This window comes from Struthio camelus, chromosome 7, assembly GCF_040807025.1.
Source record: "Struthio camelus isolate bStrCam1 chromosome 7, bStrCam1.hap1, whole genome shotgun sequence".
Taxonomy (NCBI): Eukaryota; Metazoa; Chordata; class Aves; order Struthioniformes; family Struthionidae; genus Struthio; species Struthio camelus.
The window spans coordinates 35,214,756-35,238,923 of NC_090948.1; the positions used below are offsets into that span (position 1 = coordinate 35,214,756).

The window sequence follows — 24,168 nt, forward strand, 5'->3', positions numbered from 1 at the left end:
TTAAAGAGAAAACACTATTAGTATACTTCGGAGTTGCAAACGTTAGCGTTTACTTCTCGTAGAAGCACAGAAAACATACTGCAAAGGCACTTGTCCCCTTATTTGCTTCAGGAACATTTCTGTTTGGACGGTCCCGTGATGTCAAGTTCTAGTACACCGTTTTGTTTTTACATCTTCAAATTAACATAGCTGCCCATTAAAGTAAAAACAGAAAACAAACTTTTCTTCCTAGGTGACAGTAGTGAATGTTTGTGTAGTGTCCAAACCATTACTTACAATAGTATTTGCTTATGCATGTGGAAACACAGCTTAAATACTCAAGGGCAAGTTCCCCAATTGGTATGAAACCTCTCTTCCATGCAAACACACCTCTGATCGGTAAACCTTTTCTTTGCAGAAACCCTGAGCTCGAAATTGTTCTCCTACTCTGTAAGACAGGGAAAGTATAGCTAAAAGGACGATAAATAGCTAAACATTTGCACTAGGTATGCATCTAGATATATTGGGCCAAGACCTGATCTCACTTACCCTAGCAAGAATTTGGAGTAAAGCTGGTGATTTGCAACCTCCACACTCAAGTGAAGGGAGCGAGGGTTGCCCCTTTTTTTAGGCACGTTCTTTGGGAGTAATCATAGCTAGGGGGGGAATACAGAGGAAATAGGAAGCTGTGACCCAGACTGTGACACTCGCACCCCGTGCACTCCAGAGGGCAAAAACCGCACTCAAAATTCTGTCCCACGAAAGAGGAGAACAGTGATATGGAAAGAATAGTTTAGGAAATTACAATAAACAAAAATACATGTCAGAGTGCTGTTAAGTCATGCTCTTAACTTCAATCCCTGTGACTGAATTTATAGCGCACACAGAAATCCTCAAGGACTTTTTTGACTCCTAGAAATCATATTGCCATTTTACCTGTACCATTTATACAGGCAGAAGTGGACAGAAAGGGGTAAATATATATTTCTGATTGACACAGAAGTGACAACTGGAAATAGCAGTCACATGCTGGTATGAAATTGTGGTCTTAGGTACAGATTTAGGTACCTAATATCATATTGAAGTATGGGAAATATCATATTGAAGCTTCTACAACATCAGTACCAAAAATGTTGTCATATTATCACCAAGTACTTTGATATTACTATAGCTTGTGGAAAAGTGGGTAGATAGGCCTGCTGGAAGCAGGAACATCTCTCCCTCTCTCCTCTCACTGACCTCCAGCTTCCCACCTTACCTGATCCCCCAGGAGCTGTCTCTAGAGGACTGCACACCATCTTGAAGGGTATGACACAGGCTGACTTTCCTCTCTTCTCTCTAGGCTGTGGGACCTCCTACACCAACACAATCTCCTCCACCCATCCCACCCCTGTACCCCAGACTTACCAACTGCCATCAGCACCATGCGCACAGCTACGAAGCTCTGCTCCTGGCCTCCCTGCAGAGAGCAGGGGCCACGTCCAGCCTCTCCTCAACTGGGAGCCTTCACAAGCTGTGTAGTGGGGCAGAGGAAGGGCACAACTGGTCAGTGCAAAGCAGGTTACAAGCCTATTACTGCAGAGGCTGCAAAGAGCATCAGTCTGTAACAATTTGGGCATTGCTTAGCTTTACAAACATTTAGAACAGCACTACTTATTAGAGCGTTCCTAGTACACATCAGCCAACAGCAGTGGGGTTACATGGTGTCAACGGGGGTGTTGTAGCAACCAACCTCACATCGATGCCCTTTCTGAAGGGCTGATTTTTTTATCCTTATGCAACAACAGCATTTACACATGTACTAGCGGAAAGATTCACATCCCACGTGCATCAGCAGAGTCCCACCACGTGGCTCAGCTCGCTGGGGCTGCTTGTGCGTTGCTCCACCGCTGTAACATCCCTCCCTGGCAGAAAACTCCACCTTCATGGCAGAAAACTCCACCTTCAAAGGGTGCTGGGTGAGGGAGCAGGCTTCCCTCACGCGTGGCACAATTTTGGTTTCAGCTTTTCTTTAATTACAGTATTTCGTACTGCAGCATAAGCGAGTATTTTCAGAGCACTTCCAAAATATTCACCATGTGCTAAAAAAGCGGCTATATATCAGTCCCACATGGGTTAACCAAATGGCCAGGGAATCATTTGTCAGCAGCAATACCACAGAATGATGCATCGCAGGATGACACTGCAAAATAAGGCAGTGATACCCTGCGGCATCTGAAGAGAACTTTCCTGGTATCTGAGCACCATCGATAGGTACTGAAAATACATTTTAATGTGCCCATGAGACTAAATTAGGTGTAGAAATGGAAAATTCCCTCACCTGTGTAAGTGAGGGCATCCAGCAAATTCTGCAGCAATAAAGAAAATGTCTTCCACACAAGCAAAATGGAAGCTTAAAATGCAACCTCTTTGCAATTTTTTTCCTTATGTTCAATATAAGAGACACTTATGGGACCTTGCTGGAAAATGAATCAAAGTTGTATTTTTATTTTTGTTTCAGTCTGTGACAGCCTCCCTGGCTGCAGGCTGGAATGCATTCAGTTCCGCTCCCAATCTCATTTATAATTCAGCTTCTTTTTTACTCTTTTGCCTGTTGTAATATAAATAGCTTGAAAATTCAAGAAGCTACCTAACTCTTTGCTGGTAGGTGAGTTAATCTTTCAGGCTTTCAGCTCTTATCTTCAAAATAACCATGACAGTAATGAGAACAACCACAATAGTAATTGTAACAGTCATTTCTTTGAAGCCTTTACCCTGTGACACTTAAAATCTCCTTGGTCTCAGAGTGGAAGCTCTCACAGGGCAGGTTGTGCAAGGGCACAGCCATCCTCCAGAGATCTGACCAGCTGAGCTCAAAGTGCATGGCACAGCAAACAGCAAGGGTCATTTATTTTTCTGTTTTAGTAATTTGTTAACAATTGGACAGTTTCCAAGCCAGCACAGAAACCAACTTCTTGTGCTGGGAGCCTAATCCTAATATCTGCAGCACGTTACACACATTATATTTATGTCACTATTGCAGCATTTCCTTCTGAGGTACCAGCTTCAGAGAGCACAGAGTAAATTCTGAAGTTTCCCCAGCCATGAAAAGTAGGCACGAGGAGGGCAGCCGTTGCCCAATAACCCTTGAGAGCTGGGTGCTTATTGCTCATGCCTCATTCTGCGAAGGTACACGGCCTCTCAAATGCTCCTTCCCCAGGGCTTCGTGTAACTTGAGAAGTGCATTGCATTAGTGTCGCTAAAACCTAGGACACAAAGCAGATTAATGCTGCAGCTAACCTATTTCTTCATAGCACTTTCTACTTTAAGTCCGGCTACATGTAGTGTGCTGAATACTTCTCGGGGTTAATTCTGCACATGCACATACAGGAATTCATGGGAATTACTTGTATATTCCTGTATATTCTTGAAAACCAAAGTCAGCCTACATAAAAGGGGAAAAATATGCCAGGAGAAAGGAAATAAGTTTCAGTAGTCAGCAAGTTGACTAGAGTAAGCTCTGTCTCTGCTTTGGAGCTGCTGCAATGACATTCGTAGCTAAATTGCCATGTCTAAGTGGTGATGCTGTAATTACAGTTTAGAAGCTTTTTCTATTCCAAACAGTCATTTCCTCCCCTTTAAACCATCTTAAACTGTATAATAGCTTGAAGTAGACCATGTAAGTTCTAGCCCAGAAATATTAAATAAAGGGCATAACCATTTTTAATTATGCAAGTAAAAATAATAAGTTTAACATTAAAGGAGAACTCTGCTCCACAGGCTCCTGTTATTATGCATGCCCAATCCAGCTCTGCTTCTTGCCCAACTCAGAGGCCTATTCAGGGCAGTACCTGGAGATGCAGGATTAAGACTGCTCATTGAATCCAGACTCTTTCCCTTGCACATAGGCAATTTTAGTAGAGTCTTAAACAACCATCTGGCTCTCAAATGACAGGTGCCAACATAGGGCGTTTTTACAAACTACCTCACAAATTTACCAATATTGCAGAGCTTTTGAAGTGCTCTACTCCTGCTGTTTTTCTAGTTTGTATCCTGGGGTAGAGATAGAGTGCAGGGAGTTTTTAAGAGATTTCTGGATGAGTCATTTCTTTATACACCAGTCGCAAGCATCTCTGTGCCAAGGATTTTGCCTCAAGTGACAGTGGACAAGTTATACCAATAACCTAGCACAGTCATGGGCTTCACCTGCAGTGGAAGGTTAGGAAGTGTAAACCCTTGGCAGGTGGAGGAACTTAGAGTGCCAAAACATTCTCGTAACCTGCATACCCAGAGAGAGCACGCCAGCACCTGCAACAGCGGGGCAGAGCTGGGGCTGTGTTTCCTGGACAGGCATGCTGCAAGCACACCAGACTCACTACTGACCTGTGGGCAGTTATGTCCTGCCGGAACCGCAGGAGCTGTGGCACAAACTGGGGTCAGGCCAAGGTGTCCTGATATCAGCTTAGCACTTCCCAGGTCTCTGGTTAATCTGACACTGTCCTGATATTATTAAGGCCTGTAACTGACAAGAGCTCTGCCTGCTTGTTAATCCAATAGCTGGTGTACAGGCTTCTTCCTCCCATCCTGGAGGATTTTAACAACAACATATCCTTGTCCTGGAAGCTATGTGGCTGCTATGGGGCCAGCAAAGGGCCAAAAACATCAGCTTTACGTTGCCCTGATGCTGGAAAGCTTGCAAAAGTAGCTGCAGAGCCACTACACGAAGCAGAGACCAACTCATTCCCACAGTATTCCAGAAATTCTACTCACTGAGATGTACACCCTGCTTTACTCCTTTATTACTTGTCTTTTTTCAATTGTCTCTTACAGTTTTTCTATAATTGCAAGCCCTATCCATGCCTATTGAAGTCAGGGGAAAATTCCTTTTGGAGTAATTCATTTAAAGTTTTTTTTTTCCATAGCCAACTTAGATTTGAATCAACATTACAAATGTTTTAATCTATTAATTTCACTATAAGTCCTTCTATGCAGTTCAGTAATTAATTTCAGTTCTCAATAAGGGTTTTCATTAAAGCAGTGCTATTGCTGAAATCTTCTTTTCACAAAAGGACAGCATGTTCCTCTGGAAAGATATTCCAACTGTTCCTTCGATTTTAGATAAAGTTAGTGTGATTGAAATTACTAGTTTTATGCTATTCAGTTTAGATGTTATGATGTTTCTAGTCCCAGATGTAAAATTAAAGTGAATACTAACTTCTCACAAGCTGACACAAATTGTGTCATTTCTAGCTCCTTGAATGCAAATCAATACAGCTGGCTATGATGTCATATGTGTATATATAAGTTGACAAACCTCTACTTCAATTAACTATTTCACATCAAGTAAGTGTGAAGTTGAGGTGACAGGCTACATTTTTTTATTTATACATTGCATCAGCAGCATGATATTTATTCTACTGAGTTTTATATAGGATTGAAATCTTTTGTTCCCTTTTCATTACATGCCTATGAGGCATAACCAGTGCAGTAGCATTTTTATAAGCGTATGAAAGCCTGTAGTAAAACAACATATGAGAACCCAGTTCCTCAGTTTCCACATGGGAGGGGAGCAGGGAAAAGAGGTTGCTGCACAAAAGGTTTGTGCTTTGAAGAGTGTTTTATGAATCTGGTGGTCAACTAGATTCTGCACAGCAAGCATGAACTGGAAGCAACCTGGAGCATCTCAACATCTACTCTTCTTCTTACAGCACTGAGGGGCAAAGTACAGCTGTAGTTCAAGGTGCTGAACTTCCACAACCCCTCTTCTGCCCTCCAGCTCTCACTGCTGGCTCTTACTGGGAAACCTCAGGTTTGGGCTCTTGTATGAGGGGTATCGGGTGGCATTGCGGAAAGAAATACAGTGTGAGACAGGGTGCTGTTTGGTACAGATGGATACAGCATCTGAGCATTGATTCCCTAATCCGGGGGCTGAGCGCAGGGCTTGGATCCTCCCTGCACATGTGGCTGTTCTGACCAGGCTCTAGAAAACTGAGACAAATCTATACGCTTCTCATTTGCCTTTCTGCATTACTTTTCAGAAGCAAGCAAATCTTTCCCTAGAGAAAGAATGAAGCAGGTATTTATTCTGTGAAAACAAACATGAGTTTTCTGTGCATGCTTTGAAAAGGAATAAAGGGCAGCAGTAAACAGAAAAGCTTCAGATTCAATAAGCTTCTTAAAGCAGCTGTGCTGATGCCTCTAGCCAGCAATGTGCTCATTTCAACAGCTGCATGGCATAAATAGAAGCTGCACCCTCTTATCTCTCAGCTAAATACAGGCCTGGGGGCTTTAACCCCCTCTACAAATGCTACACTGTTCCTTTAGGCAAAACAGTTTCCTAATTGAAATGCCCCTAAGCACTTCAACATGAATTTAAATCACCAGGAGACCTGTATAGCTGCCTCTTGCTTACATACTGAGAGTCCCTGAGGTGCATGCTGGGGTCTGAACAAAGGGAATCTGACCTGCTCAGTTATCCTCATACGGACAATGTCCAAAATATTAAAAGTAAACAACAACTTAAATTAAGAGAGCACTTAGCACTTGTCTCCTAAACATCCACAAAAGTATTTCAACACGATGCTGTTTCAGCTGAGGCTCCCCCATATTTACATTTTGACACTGCTTTAAGAGAACGCCCACGTCTCCCATAGGCACCCTGTGAGCCGGACTCCTAGCCCATCACCTGCCCATGCACCACAGCAGCCTGGCACCTTACGGCAGCCCTTAAAAGTTCTGTCCGACTTTGGCAAAAGTAGTAATGCTGATGTCTCTCAGTGCAATGAGGCCAGCATAACAGCATCTCAACAACGTAGCTCACTATAAGGAAAGGCAGCCAACTCCAATGTATTTGGAGTCCTGTCCCATCTGTCCTCACCCCAGTTCATTCTATAACAGCACACAGAAGTCACAGCCTTTCCTAGCATAGAGCCCTGTTAGACCTAGCAAGAACAAGTTCACATTGCTAACAGTCTGCAAAGGTGGTACATTAGAAAGACCACATCCAGAAATCACAAAGCAGGGCAGCAGCCCACTGCCTGACTTGTACTTCCTAAAATTTTTCAGACTGAGATTCCTAGGTAGGGAGCTGAACCACAGGGTGAAAAATACTGCAAGGGAAAGTGGTGCTTTCTGAATAGAAGGCAGCTTTTCCCCTTCTGCTGCCTCATATAAACAGTTAACACCAGATTTAAGACTCGATGGAAAGAGTCTTTGGCTCGATTTTCCAGAAGCAGTTAAAACACTAACATAAAAATCGTTTTATGCAACCTTTAGCATTAGACTAACAAAAATAAAAAGCAGAATGTTACTTTTAACACTTGCTTCTTAGAAGTAAAACATATTTAGGTTGCAAAATAGATATGTTCTAGAATTGTTTGCTCTCCTTTGATGTAGGTGAAATAAAATCTTTTAGACATAATGTGAAATAACCTTAATTTTCTAAGTGTAATTTATACTTTGCCATTCATTTCCTATAGCTCCCATAAATTGATTCTCAGTTTGAGGTAAATCCATACCGTTTCCTGGCTATCAGAATTTTGATTATTTCCTGGTAAGGAGTACAGAAGAGTAAAGAACAGATGTATAATGTAAAAGTGATTATCATGAAGGGGTTGCCATGTCTTCCTAACAAAGTGAGCTGTTTAACACCATGCACTGTAGTAGAAGTTGTTGTTGCATCTATGAACAGGATGTTAAGTAGCACTTACAGAACCAAGCACCCTGTCTATAGCGCATCTCACAGTGCATCCTCAGTACAGGACTAACATAGCTTCATTATATATTAAAAATATGCCGCAATATGAGGAATTCTAGGTGAGAAAAGGGGGCTCTCTTTTCACTATCTGCTGAATTAACGATATTGCAGAGTATTTAATAATGCCTTGCAATCAAAAGTTGAGGCATGAATGATAAGTTTCTTTTAATATAAAAAACACAACAGGCTGTTCATAAGTTTCTCAGTGCTGAAGAAAAACATGATTTATCTATTGCTCTAAAAATTGTTTTTCAATTTGAAAAAAATCACAGCAGAAATCTTGCAAGTATTTCCAGATGCAGCCTCATGATAAGCATCAACAGCTACTTAGTTTATTATGCTAATTATGTTACCCAAATGCCAATGGGGGGCCCATTTTAGCTGCCTTTACAGTATTGAACAATTGCAACTCTCAGGCTACCTGGGTATCTACACTAAACTCTGCCCAGATCCAGACAAACAGGCATTATTAACAACATTACTGATCGTCTGGAAGTGTAACTTATTTGCAGAACTCTGAATTAAGAACAGAGCTGTAAGACCTCCAGACAGGAGGCAGGAGGTAGCCATGACAAAGAAAGCAAGCTTTACCCGTAAGGACAGCTGGTGAAACAGAAGTGTCAGGGATCTGTAACAGGATAGCAAGCTTCTTATCCCTGTGCCACTGATTCAAATCCAGTCCAGATGGGAAATGAAAGTAATTGAGAGTCCTTAGCAGCTGGCCTGCAGCCAGTAGAACAGGCTTGTGTTCCCAGTCCAGTTTTAATGGATTGAATCTCTCCTTCAAGGACTCTAGGTATTACTGCAAGAGTAAGCACCTTCCTCGAGCATCCAAAAAACTCAGACATAGAAGTGAGCTACAGTCCTAAGTGATCCCCTATGTGGGGGTCTTGAAGGCCGAGTGGCTGTGTAAATCCCACAAATCTACCTCACAGATCAAGCTTCAGAGAGACTGCAATTTCTCACTGCTGAAATAGGCTTTTGCCACAGAGGCAAGACAGACTTTCCTAGGAAAAGCTTTTATGGCTCATGTTGTCTGGGGCCGGTGAGCAGCTAAACTATGAGCTGAGGGCAAGACTGTGTTAATTATTTGAAATGATAGTAAGAAGGAAGAGTTGGAGGTGTATCATGGAATGAGATGTGAACAGCAACACCATTGAGATGCTTAGAAGATCCTCTAAATAAAATTCACAGAATCCTAGAATGGTTCAGGTTGGTAGGGGCCTCAGGAGATCATCTAGTCCAATTCACCTACTCATGCAGGGTCACCTAGGGCACATTGCCCAAGACCATGTCCAGACAGCTTTTGAATATCTCAAAGGATGGAGACTCTACAATCTCTCTGGGTAACCTCTTCCAGTGCTGTGTCACTGTAAAAGTAAAAAAAGTTTTTCCTTATGTTCAGACGGACTTTCCTGCATGTGTTCGTGCACACTGCCTCTCACCCCATCTCTGGGCATCACTGAAAAGAATTTGGCCCCACTCCCGCTACACCTTCCCTTCAGATATTTATATAGGTTGGTAAGATTCCCCCCTCAGGCTTCTCTTCTCCAGGCTGAAGAGCTCCAACTCTCAGCCTTTACTCATGAGAGATGTAAGCTCATGAACCTCTGGCTATCTGATTTCTACTCCCCAGAAAACATAAGGAGATACGACCACCACTTGATGATAGTTGTTTGTAACATGCACACTGCATTAAGTACTATGCTTTAGTTAGCACTTACATTGGCAAAAAAATACTTTGCTCCCCAATGTACAGCTTAGTTTGCAAGGGGTTTTATATCTCCTAAAAGCCCTGAAGGTAGTTCACTGCTATAAGTGAAATGACTGATGGCACTTAAAAATGGTATATGCATGGTGAATGTTTATACCAGTTTCCAGACTTATAATCAGGAAGAAGTTACCTCTAGGAAGACTGGCAGGGGCTTGGGGGTCTCTGTCTTCTGCAGTGTGACTCACAGCAGTAAACAGCATGGAAGATTTTCACCTATTATATGATCTGCTGTTAACATGGGGCTAATGGAGTCCCAGATCTCTCCTGCTTTCTCCCCTGACATATTGTAGTTATCATCTTTAAAAGTTTAAAGCTTTCTCTAGGATAACAGGAAGTGTTTTGCAGTGCATGGAATAGATACCTCAAACCTCTCCACACTAAGCAGCTCTGTTTGCTTTTTTCTCCCCATTAGTTCAAGACTTGAAATCACACTTGAGGCAAGACTCACTAATTGCCAACTTCGCCACCATGTCAACTCTGACTCTCACAGGAGAGAAACAGGATTGCTTCATGCTTCAGCTCCAACTCTTCAGACAGCAAATTGGCTGCAAACTCTAGTCTGAGCTGAAAAACAGAACTGGAGTATCAAAACAGCCATCTATTACATGGCTGTCTGGGATAATGGGGCACTAGACTAGATGCCATTACTCCTTTTGCTCTGTGCTCCTCACACATGAAAGCTTCCACTATTGCTAGCTGGGCTTGGCCTACATACCAGACACACAGCATGACTCAGGGCTTTTAAATGAGTCTTTGTATGTTGTTGTACTAGGCTATACATGAGAATAAACAGCACAGCTATAAAAAACATTAATGCAGATCTGTATGCACAGCTTTGTGTTGCTGTTTCCTGAATATACAATATGTACACATGAAATCTCTATTGCAGTTTTGAAGGGGGTCATTTTCACTAACCTTGTTAGTCCTGAACAAACAATAACATTAATCACTTCTGCAAGCTCAGTTTATAGTTTAATCAATCTGCACCTGCTCCCAAGAGTCTGAGTCAGCAAAAATATCACTGTTGAGATATTAAAGGATAGTTACTATTACACTCTCAGGTCATTATACAGAACTGTAGTCATGAACCTCTTATCAATTTTAGGGATAATCAAGTGACTTAAATGCTTCATAAGGCTTTAATAATCTTAGAATTAAGATAATCCAAACTTGGTCAGCACCCTGCGCATTCACAGCAGTAGTGAACACTGAGCACAGACCGAGGACTGTGAGTGAATACACAGGTGTAGAACTACTGAAGTTCTGAATATGCTCTTAACATAATAAGATCTAAAAGTTCTGTAGGAATGTCTGGAGAAACCTCTGAAAGACAAATATAATCAAGGGAGTTCAAGAATTATAGACAATAGAACAAACCCTGGAGGACATATGTCCCATACTATCTTCTATATAATACATCAATACTGTTAATACTTGAACATCACCTACTGACAGAAGGCCTTAATTCTGCAAGTGGGTTTATTCACATAATTCGAGCTAAACAATTGTGTTTTCAGAGTCAAAATATGGCAAAACATTTTTTAAAGCCAGTGCTCTCTATTTTACTTTTCACTTTGTTAACCCCACCTTTCAAACATGGGACAACTGTTCTGCTCCAAGCAGTGGTGCAAAGGCAGTGTAGACAGACTTATTTTTCTCCTTAGTTCACACCCTGGTGTAATATCCCCAGGGAGGTTATGAGAGTTGCAACAGACAAGCAAAGGCACAGTTACAGGTATGGAGGTTTATGTAGTAAACTGCTCTTTCTTCTTTAGATGCTCTCTTTATAAACAGGAGTAGGTTAACTGATAACTAGGAATTGTAAGAGTAACAAACAATCAGAAGAAACCTGTGTAGCCAAATAACATTGTTATTAATGATTAGCTGTCCCTTGACCAGAGCCCTCATGATCTAGTACAAAACAGGAGTACAAAGAAATAAGTATTACTTGCTGTGATCTCAGCACACCTGCAGCATAAGCTAAGTTTGAAAGCTTCTTAATTTGTTGTTGTAGGAAAGGACAGTTTGGAAGAGATTAGATGGAGAGCCACATGGGGATTTTTGTGGCATTCTCTACTAATTTGCTGTAGAAAGCGCAGAGGAATTTGAGAAATCTTTTGTACTAGAATAAGATACAAGATCTGCCACCAAAAGGGCAGTTGAGATGGCTGCTGTGGGCCAGTCGAAAGCAGGGCTTGACATCTCACCATGAAAGGGCCCGAGGCAGCAGGCTGTGAAAGCACTCAAAGGAGAGTTCAATAACATATTTGATGCACCAGAGCAAGAAATGGGACACAAGACAGACTCCTTGCCTTAGAATAGCACAGGGATGCAGGAAGGTTGTTTGCTGGGGACAGAGGAATACACTGCAGTAGGAGATGTGAAAGGTGACAGTCTGAGCAGGTTTGGCATGTGGCTGAACAGGAAGGACTATCTTGTACAGCTTTCATCCAAAGTCAGCTTGTGAAATACAGGCCCTTTCTGGACATGAAGACAGAAGTCTAGATGATACACACAGTGACCTTGAGTGACAGCAGGAGGGTGGGGATGCCTGCAGTACTCAGGAGAAGGCTCAAAACGCTGCTGAGGTGGACACTGACAGGGCACCAGTGACACTGGCCAAGGCTTTCGTATGGAGGGAGGAGATAACAGGATAGGGAGGAGTAGGCTGGAGTGTCTATAAAGACAGTAATTACCTGGAGCTTTGCAGGTAAGATTTCTTGTGGCTAATCTATAGAAGAAAGTGGGATTAAGACCCCTGACACCTTTCTGGCAGCACCCTAGACCATTACAGAAAGGTCTTCCAGCAGATCTAGCCAAAGGCGAGCTTGACAAGAACAGTGGCCCAGAAAGCAAAAGACTGGTTTCTAGAGGAGTGTGGGAAGGGGTGTGGAAGGGAGCCAAGGAGTCTGGCAGTGTGCTTACGAGCTCTGCAGGGTCTGGAGACTTTGGCAGTGCAGGGAGAATATTAGCAGTGAAAAGCTAGGGAGCCTCAGGGCCAGGCTGGGAGGAAGGTGCTTCAGACAGCGAGGACAGACAGTACATTCACATCACACAAAGGGGAAAGCAGGCAGCAACTGGGGAAACAGGTGGAGGGCACAGGGAGGTTTTTCTAAAGTATGAATTCTCATTCACACTACATTAATCAACCAGCAGACATTTCACATTATCAGCAAGGCCGAGCTCCAGCTTCTTTTATAACACCCTTGCTATTCCCTCACTGCTCTCTGAAAAAGACTAACAATTGTAATTTCTACAGTTGGTTGCAGCTTAGAGAGTGAAGCTCAGAGCTGCAGAGGAAAGTCCCAAATGAGCCCAAGTCTTGTCTCCTGTTCTCCATCTCTCCACATGCAAATACATATTCATAATTTAACACTCTTCATATATTCTATTTGATAATATATTGTTTGACAAATAACGTGTAATAGAAGTGAAATCCCAGGTCATGTGAAATGAGGGACAGAAGTCCATCTGGGCTTTGAACCTCAATTCTGCATTCCCCTTTTTTGAGCATTTGATTTCTGATCTTAACATTGCATTTCCTGACAGAAATGCTTGGTGACCAACATACATACTAGCCATAATATGTACAAAACATGAAGATGGAAGGAGGAACGCACTTCTATGAAATACTGACAAAATGTCATTCTAACACTAAATGTAGGAAAATATTTCCTAGATAACATAAGATTGTTTTAGAAACAAAGCTGGAAGATACCACCATTTCTCTAATGTTTTTTTCTAATGATTTATTTTGAAATTTTGAGAACTGTTGTACTTTTCCACATATAGTTCCTCTCAGATGGGAGCACATGGATGGACTGGAGAAGTGAACAGAATTGCAGTAATATATTTTCTTGACAAATATGAATACAGGTCACAGCTTCAGCAAAATATTAAGGTATTAACCTTGTTTTGCAGAGGAAGAAACTGAAATCCATAGAGATATCACAGAACAAGCCAGAAAGAACAGGAGATTTCTCACCTCCCATCTTGCATTCGGCCCCCCCGTCACACTGCTCCAGACGCTGCACAAAGTGTTTGCTACAGTGGCTGCACACAGCAAGGGTGCTCAGAGGAGATGAATGACCCATTATACACAAGTGCAGAAGACCTTCTCAAGGGCAACCCACAGACTCCAATATCAACTCAGGAGCCACAGAAGTTCACTAGTGGTGACACTGCATAACTGTGACAAATTTCTTTTAATCTCAGGCCAACTAGCCAATACTTCTATCTTCAGATTTGCAATAGAGGAGCATGGGGAGGTTTCCTTCCCTGCTACAAGAAGCTGCCAAGGACTGCAGCCTGCTCCAGCAAGCAACCCAGACAAATGTGGTGTATGCGCCATGTAACAGGCCGATGCAGAGCCTCTCTGCAGCCCTGATTCACTAAGAGCAGAGATCAAGCACCATCCTACTTCTGGAGACTTACTCGGAGAGCTCAGCAGTCGAAGTCTGCACATTCTCCCAGCCAGAAGCCTCTGAAGCGTCTTCTTGTTCAAATAGTGACTAAGATAAGGGCATGCAGCAATATAAATTAAACATAACAATAAGCTAGGAAAAGCAGAGCATGCTCTTGACCCAAACATAAGCAAACAGCCTATTTGAAAAGAGGTAGAATAAGGTGGTCTAACTCCCCTCCTAATGTAAGATTGGCAACATCTGGCAGAGAGATTATGTAAGCTATGACATAAGAAAGCAAAGTCCAAAGATGATAAAACTTGGGGGTAAAGTGGGTAAAAAAGTGTTAATCTTAGAAGATAAACATTTTATGTTGATGCTTTCAAGCACTAGCTTTAGATACAAATTCCTTATAAAAATAAGGAAATAATTTACTATAATGAAATTTTATGACTGTTTTTATGGCTTTGTTTTCACTAAAAGCCTAATAATTATTAGCATTAATTCATTTCTACAAGGATGCTATCAAGGATGTGAAACATAACATCTCATATTACTAACCCATCCCTGAATAAAAAAATTGCAGTCATTTACATGATTAACTAGCAAGTTTCAAATTCATCAAGTGTTTTAATCATAAAACAAAGAAAATTTGCATAGAAAGGTAGTTTGGGGATATTAGCATTTCTAATTGTTTTTTCTGTTATAGGGCCTCTCAGCTATCAGAAGTACAGCTTCTGCCTTCAAGTTTGAGCTCAGCCTGACAAACAGGCTGAAAAGAAAAAAGAAAAAAGCTTTTGCAGTATTAACCTTTCTTTTAGTACCCTCTGCTGGCCAAAATGAGTACGGACAGGGAAGTCAAAAAACAACCTCCGGTAACAGGAAGGGTGCTGAAAAGCTCTCAGTGACCTTCAGCACAGACGACCTAATTTGTCACGGGGGAGAAAGCTAACAAGCACACTCAACTGAGGAGAAAAATCAATGCAACCCAATGCAATGCATCTCCAAGCCTAGGCAGATTTTCACAATGAAGGAAGCAACACAAGCTCTTAGACATATCATGGGCTCTATTTGTTTTTCTAGCTTTAGCATTTGTCAAAGGTAGAATTGCTGTTTAGTCACCTGGAAAGAATGGTGAAAACCTTAGATACTTGTCTGCTCCTTCCTCCTCCTACTCAAGAGGAAGGAGGTGAATCACATCAGACCCTATTTTTCTTCTGCTCCCATTTTACAGCGGAAACATCTAAGAAAGAAATTTTTTGGTAGCTATTTAAGTATGTATAACAGCTTCTTGCTATGAACCATACACCACATACAACCAGAGACATAGCAAATCATTGAGCAGGCAGGGAGCAAGCAGCTCTGACCACTCCTGCAGCCTCTCCATCTGACCTGTGAAGCCCTTTGCTGCCCTGTGAGCTAGCAAAGGCAACCTTTAAGCAACAGCCTGCTTCACTCAGCAGCTATTTACAGTCCTGGCTGCTCTCACTGGAGGCACGCTCAGCTATGCCTTCCCAATAAGGCACTGTACCTTGGCTGCACTCAGGTTCAGGACACACATCTGGCTAGCAGATGGGGTGACTTAATTAGTAGGCCACCAGATGACAGGAACAGTCACCTAATTGCATAGCTGACTAAATGATCTGACCCAATAGTTTCCCCCTAATCTAGCAAGGTCTAATGTATGATTAAGGTAAACTTGGAGAAGTTGTTCACAGCTCAAAGTTCACTGCTTTTTTTCAGATCCAAGAAAAGACCCACCTTCAGCTTGTCTCAGTCAGTCTATCCACAGCTTTGCCTCTCTACTCCTTACCCTCGCCAAACCACCAGAATGACTGGGATGACTTGACAGCATCACTGACTGAACTGAAAGCAGCACATTTATCAGGCTCAGCTCCTGATTCAGGCCTTCACTGCAACCTCCTGCTAGCCCCAGGAGCTAATACTGCAAGAGAGTTTCCTGCTCTTGAAGTTACCATGCCAGTCAAACTGGTGAAGGTAAAGGGAGAGCTGTCCTCTTGCATTTTTTAATCCTGTTCCAGAAGGAAAGGTCTGCAGGCTTATGAAATGCAGCAACCTCATTGGACCCTAACATCAAATAGTGAAAGAAAGCTGAGTAAGAGTTTCAAGTACATGTCTGCAGCCCTGCCCCAGGTTAGGATGTGGCATGCAATCACACATGGAAAAACATGGTGCAGTATCAAAAAGCTCAGCCTGCTCAGGTGTTATTGCATCCAATTCATGGTCTACATCCTTTACACAGGGAAACCTAAAATGCTTCACCAGGAGTTAAGCATTGGCACAGAGGAAGAGAAAGAAACTGAGAAAAGGAAAGGGAAGACTTAACTTGGAAGAAGGCATGACAGGCCATGCTTCATGATCATAACCACATCAGGGAGCATGCGACTGCCAAATACATTACAACAGCAATCACTGTCTGACAGGGCAGATCATACCCTCATAATTAGAGTAAAACTCCAAAGACCTGGCTTTGGTTCCATACATACTCTTTTGAATCATGCCATTTACAGGTCACAGGACTGGCATTTTGTGGCCAAGTCATGACTTCAGTGAGTGATTGCTGAAGTCCAAGGGAACCACTGGGTTAACTGGACTCACAGGTAGCACCTCAGGGACAACACAATTGCCCAGAACCACAGCTACCCCAAGCTGCTCTGTCAGGCTGCCCGAGCCAGCCTAGAGGTAGTAACACACCTGAAGCTGGTCTCTGTCAGCAGGGAAAAAGTTCCCACAAGCAGCAAGGTGAGGAGGGTCCTGTCACAGCCTTTGCCAGCTACAAAGATTCATTCCCTTTCATTCTTCACCCCACACTGTGGAAAGCCTCCTGACCACAATTACTTGTTAGCTTCCCAGATATCATGTGGTCATCAGGTGTGATTTGGTGTCTTCCCCACCATCTCCATCCCAGAATTTGGAAGGATTAAGAGCTCTCTGTAGGCACTTGTTAGGCATTTGAGGCACTTTTTCATCTTTGAGTCATGGTACAGAAAGGGAAGGAAAGAAAAGTAGGTATTGGGGATCACCTTGGGAATCACCTAGAAAAAGTTCTATCAGGAATAGGATTATAAACTTGCTAAAGAAATGCCGTCCAAGTCAGGCTTACCACATTACCCTGGTTCATGCTGTTCCCCTGAGTTTTGAGATTGTAATGCGATTTCCTTTTTGGCTGCTGATCTGCATGCTGCATGGTAACCACCATTGTGAACAAAACCCTGCTCAGAAGAGGAGATGCACTAGGTCTCCTTGTGCCTTCTGGGGCAGCTCTGCCCTAGGCAGTAAGCAGGATCAGTGCCAGACATCCAGGCACAGAAAGCCAGGCCAGCATGAGCCAAGCTGAGATTCAGCAGCTAGCCTTTCCCAGCTCAGCAGGGAAAGCTGCACTCATCCTTCTTTTCACCACTTGATCTCTATTTACTAGAAACACAGCCACTTACAAACTTTCCAGGATGACTGGCAGCTCTAAGTTACCTCTGTGCTATACTCAGTGGGTATTCAGGCAAGAAACCAGATTATAATGGAGTAAGAACAGGAGAGGGGCAGAAAGAAAATTCTCCCTAACTATTGCTCATCTTTTGAAACAAATATTTATTTAAGAGGCTCATTGTGAGAGCTTCTGGAATATGTCTGCAGCTTATTCCGTCTCAGCTTCTCACACATCTTCCAAGTTCCTAAGGCCCAACTGTGGGGAACAGTATTACACTACTTACTTGCTCTGGAACATTTTCAGTTCTGTTTTCTATCCCTTATATTCCAGTTGTCTGTCATTTTTTGACCTCTGTCCCACAAGCTTTGCCAAGCAGTCCAGTAACATCCGAGTCTTTTTCCCCTGAGTCATTGTAATCTGTTAGAAGCCCTTCAGTACTCCCAAATTAATCCTTCTGGTCAACGTTATGTAGCATTTATCAATTTTGCATTTAATTTACCATTGGAAAGAAGTGAAGTCTGAAACCTCCTTGGAGTTCTTCACCATCTCACTTAACCTCAAAAACTCCATCCCTTGCATACTGTGCAATTCATTTTAACACAGGGCTTAATCCTGAGGTACATCATAATTAACAGGTTCGTGCAGAAGTTTACCTAAAACCTTTTCATCACTGTCTTTTAACCTGGTTGTAAACCAAGACAGTGCTTCAATTCTTAACATTACTTACTAACTCTTTAAGAGTGGTGTTGGCAACAGATTTAAGATCAAGAGCAAAGCATGTTTTTTAATCCACTGTTTTCCTCGAGTACTTGAAGTTCAGCAGATTAGAAGAATATGATTTCCTTTGAAAAAGCCATTATCCAATCAAGTTTATAGGATTTAACTCCGTTGAACTATCATTTAACCACTGTATATTTTGGCTAAAAGTAAGACTTAGAGCTCTCTGAACCTTTGCATTGCCCTTGCTTCCTCATGTTTTAAAAAATATACAGAATACACCTAGTTTTCTAGGACTACAAAATTGTTTCGATTGTATAACTTACTAGCAAATCATTTGCCTCTTCCTTCCTTTTTTGGGATGTTCCAGTGGAGACTGCATATCTTGGATGACAGAGGTGGCCAATATGGCCAGCAAGAGCTGGAAAAGCTTTGTTACCTATGCCTTTCCCTGGCACACTGTGCTCAAGCATTCTTCCACCAATTCATAAAGGGAAAATCCCTCCCAGTTAGATAGAGCACATCAGTCCTTTAAATCGGGCAAGCAGAAAGTTCTGCTTCCTATTCCAGGTGTGCTTCTGCTTTCACACCTGTTAGATGCAATGCATTTCATTTCTATATGCATTACCTGAGGCCCAGGGGGATTGGAAGGTACCTCCTGAAGGTTGTATCTCTGGGGAACTCCCTCACCCTTCTCTGCGTAAATGAAACCAGACTCAATTTAAGAGCTGACATGTGAGCGCTCAGCAAGCGGCAATACCTCCTGGAGTTTCAAGTTTAACCAGAAATAACCCTCTGCTATATATTTCATAGTTCCCAGAGGCTGGATTTTTACACCAGCCACCCAGTTCACTGCACTGCAGTGGCAAGCCATCCTCCTGCTAGCACAGCATAGCTACTTAGCCTGTGGAGTGGATTCACATCTCATTGAGCTAATTTTACAATAGCCTGAGGTAATGTAAGATACACTGATATGAAGAAGAGGTGGGCAAGTGGCTTGTTGGGGTGGTAACATGCAGGTGCTCTATGAAAGAACTTGCTATAAAACCTGGCTGGTACTAGAACAAGCAAACATCACCAGGAAAGCTCTGACACAGCTTCATTAACATTCACAGCTCAAACTGCTATTGCTTTGCATGAAAACTAAACAGTCCTATTAGCTACGTTCACTTAAAAGCAATTTGAAATTTATTAGCTATCATAACACTAAATAAGCAGTGTATTTCCAATTTACGGTCCTAGAAGCTAAGCCCGTCTGTAGCTATTCATATGCTCATCACCACTCTGGAGCACTCAGACCTGTAAGCATTAATTACCCACCTCTCCTGCTCCTGAAACATGTACTGCTCCTACTGAACAGATGCATTGAGAATGCATTTGCCAAAGGTCATTCAGAGGCACAGAGAAGAGCTAACAAGTTCAGCCATAACTAGGAAAGCTTAACTTATACCAGAGAGGACAAATTGAAGATTTGAGAACTATTCCAATTAAACAAGGCAGTGAAGTCTCATTTAGCAAGAACAGCCTCCTTTTTGGCCCTATTTAGCTAGGTTCATGACCTTGAAGACTAGGGTTTTTTTTCAAACACCAAAAGAGCCAGCATGATATTCTTGGCCAAATCTGTACCAGCAATTTATCTAAGTTATGCAAAATCCAACCCTTTATGCCTACAGAAGTTCCTTACAGAACATTAATCTCTAAGCATATTCCTGCAAATAAAAACCAGTACCAGCAATCTTGCCCTGGCACTTATTTCATAGCACTGAGCACGTGAGAAAGAGAAAGAAGAGCAAACAAGGAGGGAATGGGAAGAGAAATAGGGAAATATATGGAAAAAGGAAACACCAGTTGAAAGAGAAGCATGAACAGGCTAAGAACACCCTGCTTTTTCCCTTCCATCTGTTTCTCCATCACTTAGTTTCCTTCCAAACACCACTTCTATTATTTCCTGCTTCATTCTCACCATTGGCAGGCCTAAGCATTCCTAATCAAATGTTGGGCTCTCAGAATTACTCAATTGATTTAAAGATCACAAGAATCTTGAAAATAAGACCCCTGTGGTGTTCCTGCAGGCTCACTTCGCCATACAGACCGTATGCACACAAGGAGCTTTGTATAACAGTTGATGCATTAAATGCTGTTAGAGAAAAGAAAACTGCATACCAGACTGAGGCTGCATACCAGACTGAGGCCAGCTATCTTCAAATTATTAGGATTCGCACAGGTCACGTTTCTCTTCAACCATACGGGCATTTGTTTTCTTTATTGTTTGGTAAACATAGAAGCTGTAAGTAAAACTCATGAGAAAAAAAGCAAGCCAGAATTTGCAGTGTTTCTGGCTTTCTTTCAAACATGAGCTTACACTTTCATTGATATTTAGCCCAGAGGTGCGTCGAACACTCAGGGCATTCCAGCGTTCCCCCAGTTTTTCCAAAGAGAGCTATTCTGCTCTTTGCAATCTACTTTATATCCTCTGAGCCCTGTGACAGAGGGAAACAAGAAGGTTAACCTGGATGAGTGGATGAACTGTTTGGTAGATGGCTCAGAAACCTGGTATGAGGATTTTACATGTAAGTGGCAAATCCCTAAAGCATTCTGTCAGCATGTGACTCAAATAACCCCTGCTGGGACCCCTGGGTCAACCAAGCACACACTTCTGACAGCTCTCAGTCCTCACTGTAGATTGTTAGGCATATATTTGATAATCTAACTGGAAGGCTATAAAGTTACTCTGCTCATGACCATAAACTACAATAACACAAGTGGCAGTCCAAAGTCCCCCAGAAACCAGCCATTTTAAGTGCCAGCAACACAAAGCAAAAAAGGAAAAAAGTTACTTAGTAGCCACGAAAGAAATATTAACAACATTGCAAAGGACACTTACATACTTAAAATAGTTGTGGGAAACATTACCAGCTACATCTCTAATAGGTTTGACTTTGCAAGCTACCACTGCAAGGCCGTAATCAATCCTGAATCTATTTTGCAAGCCAGCTCAGAGAAAAGTTGAGGTTTGCAAAGAAGTACTGTCTTCCCTATAGGAAGAGCAGAATATTTATTTCCACCAGCTTCGCATTTCCAGCAGATTATCTTTAAAAAGCTTTAAAAATACAGCTGCAATTGTCAGGCTTGAGAGGTATTACAGAATGTGGAACCACACAAAGGGATTAACTCCTAATATCATCCAGCTGAACAGCATGAGCTCATCTAGGCTTAACCTTCTGAATTCATTCCATTTGTAGGACCCAAAAAAAAATCACAGCTAACAAGTGAGCAATTTTTATTTTAAATATTAACAAGAAGGATGATTTCCCTTGCATCTCTAAGAAGAAACCAGTTCCTCCCCCTCCCCCCCCAAGGAGGGCATATTTATCCACTCATTGCTGCTATATTCCCCTTAGTGCCAGGCAAATAATTTATAAGGGATCATTTGACAAAACACATCTTTTTGAGCTTGCAAATTGTCCATGAGCACACTAAGCCCCTCCAATTCATTTTTTTGCACAGAATGAGGAGCCTAGGCTGGCAGTGCTGCTTGCAGGGGAGGTGCATTCACCAGGTGGTACGTGGGGCCCAGCATTACATGGAGCACAGTTCTCAGGTTTTCAGGCAAAGGAGAGAACTGAAGTTCAGCAAATTGGTTACAGTTCATGGCGGGGAAGAGGTCTATCTCCCTCTCCTTGCTCATTCTTGTTCTTCCATTCATAACATATCGGCAGAGTGAAACCACCCAGAGATCCACTCCAGGCAGGCCTACTCAAAAGGGATTGACAGGAACAGCCCTTGAGCTTCAGGTGCCCCAAAGAGGGAGGCAGATGTCCTGGGCAGGAACTAATCCATGAGTGGACAAGTTGCCACTGAAGGAAGGGTGATGGAGATAAAAGGTAATTCCAGTAGCTCAGGACACCAGTTTCCTCAGTGAATCCCTTAGGATTCAAAAAGGTCAGAACCACTGCCTCTTTACCCTGCCTGTAAAGAAGCTTAAAGCAAAACAAAAAAGCCTGGGAGAGCAGGGCTTAGGAAAGCTCTGCGTTTGGTAGAAAAACAAGATATTACTAGTGGAAGACTCAAGGAATTTTTTGCTATTTTCCTGCAACCCTTGACTGTCACCTCTGTCCATTATCATTGTGCACAGTGTCTCAATGATAGTCATCATCCAGCTAGAGTTAAGTGACAATTTCAGAGTGAGGCCCCAAGAAGGACTCCTGAGTGAAGCAGGAAACACTACCACCTTCTGGGCAGTGTCAGGCAGCCCAGCCCCAGAACTGAATTGCCATCTAGCAGGGTGATTGCGGGAGATATTTTAAAGTGCTTTGGTGTCCTTCCCACAGCAGTGGGCACAGTGACGTAGGACTGTCCACACCAGAGCGATCTCTGTCCCATCCCAAAGCCCTGTCACAATACCCAAGGGCAGCCTTGCCACCCCTAAGTGCCCTCCAGAGATTCCTGCCCATACAACCTTAGGGCCTCAGCAAGCAGGCCCCAGGCTCTGCTTCACAATATCAAGAACACACTATTTAACCACTCCGTGTTAGCCCTGGCTGAGTATCACCTGTGTAAGGGAAAATACAAGGGAAGGCTGGCAGAGAGCAGACACCCTTCCTAAAGGTACCTCTGGGCCCAAAGATTTTAGCAAATAAGGAGTATATTGTCAGTTGGGAGAGGGAATTAGTCCTGAGAGTTAAGTGTAAACTTAATGCATGATTTCATTGCTTTTGGTAACAATGAGGCAGCTGGCTGCCAGGCTCCAGGGGAAGAAAATTAGAAGTTTTTCCTGTTATTCCCCTTTATCCTTTGAAATGGCTAGTTCTAGAAAAAATGGTGGCATGGTAGTGACAGGCCTAGTCAAACACTGAGGAAGGTTATCAGAAGGACAAGAGGCACTGGAGGGGACAGAGGCACTAAGATAGACACTGAACACGAGTGGTGTGGATGGGGCTATAACAAACTGAACTGCTCTGTCAGCCTCTGCTCCCCCTCAGCAGAGAGGGGGGCTCACTGCTATGAAAGAACATTGATCACTTCTTTCAACTTTGGTTTCCAGACTTCCCCAGCGTGTTCGCAGTCCTCCCAGCCAGGAGGGAGGAACAGGAAAGGCTGCAATCAGAGCAGCTACAGGACAACCTGATCTTCCCTCCTGCCCCTCTCAGGTTCATCTGGGCTGAAGGGCTGCAGCCGGGCTTCCATTTTTTGCCTAGTTATTTAGAACTACCTGATTTCTCCTCATTCTAACCCAGGTCATAAATTCTTTTGGCACCCTTCATGTATCCTCCCTGTGCTTTGTTTCCAAAGCAAAGCACCCTTGCAAATCAGCATCCTATATCTGTACATGCACATCCAGCCTGAGCCCTCTAGGACTAACACACAGTCCAAGAAATAACAATTCAAGCTAAATAATCATTTGTCTGAATTATTGCATATCAATTAAAAAATGAAAGAATCTGAGGTCCAATAAACTTCACAGCACAGTAAATTAAACATTTCATTTTGGAAACACGCCCCCTCCCCCCCACAGCACCACAAGCAGAGGCACAGGGCAGTGTCCAGGAGGTCAAGCTCTCCACCCAGCAGAAGAGACCCCACATGCCAGCACGAGCAGGCAGCAGGGACACAGTGTGACTGTGCCAGCCCTGTGCTGCCCTTCCTGTGCAATACTCCTCACCACAGGATTTGGGGGGGGGGGGGGGGGCTTCTTTCAAGAAGTTTGCCTTCCATGATAAGTTACACTAGATAAGTCACAGTTTTTACTAATCAAACCAACCTGATTTGGGACAATTCAAATAGGCCACATGGTGTTAGTTCTCATGAGGAATGAGTGTACAAACCCTTTTGATATGAATATCCAGCCCATGGCATTTGAATTGCAGCCAATATTCACATACATGACTGACATGCATTTTTTTAAAAAGTCTTTTCTAGGAAAAATCCAAATGCAAATATACAGGAGAAATTCTGCAGAGGTCTGAACAAGTCTGAAAAGAAAAAAGGAGGAGAAATGAGCTTAGCTGAAGAGTCCATTCCATATTCAGAGGTGCTATTACACTCAAAGCCAGTATCCGGCAGCATTTTCCTGCCTTCCACCAAATAGCACTGAATAGCTGCATACAAACATTCT

At 42.8% G+C, this 24,168-nt stretch overlaps 1 long non-coding RNA gene across 1 annotated transcript in view; it reads right to left on the reverse strand.

Annotated features, from left to right (window-relative positions):
• Positions 1-24,168, reverse strand: part of LOC138067835 (uncharacterized) — a 104,906-nt gene that overhangs the window by 24,378 nt on the left and 56,360 nt on the right. The window contains exon 2 of the long non-coding RNA XR_011142249.1: positions 1,387-1,492. This is a non-coding gene — a long non-coding RNA (uncharacterized lncRNA). The remainder of the gene's footprint in view (positions 1-1,386; positions 1,493-24,168) is intronic.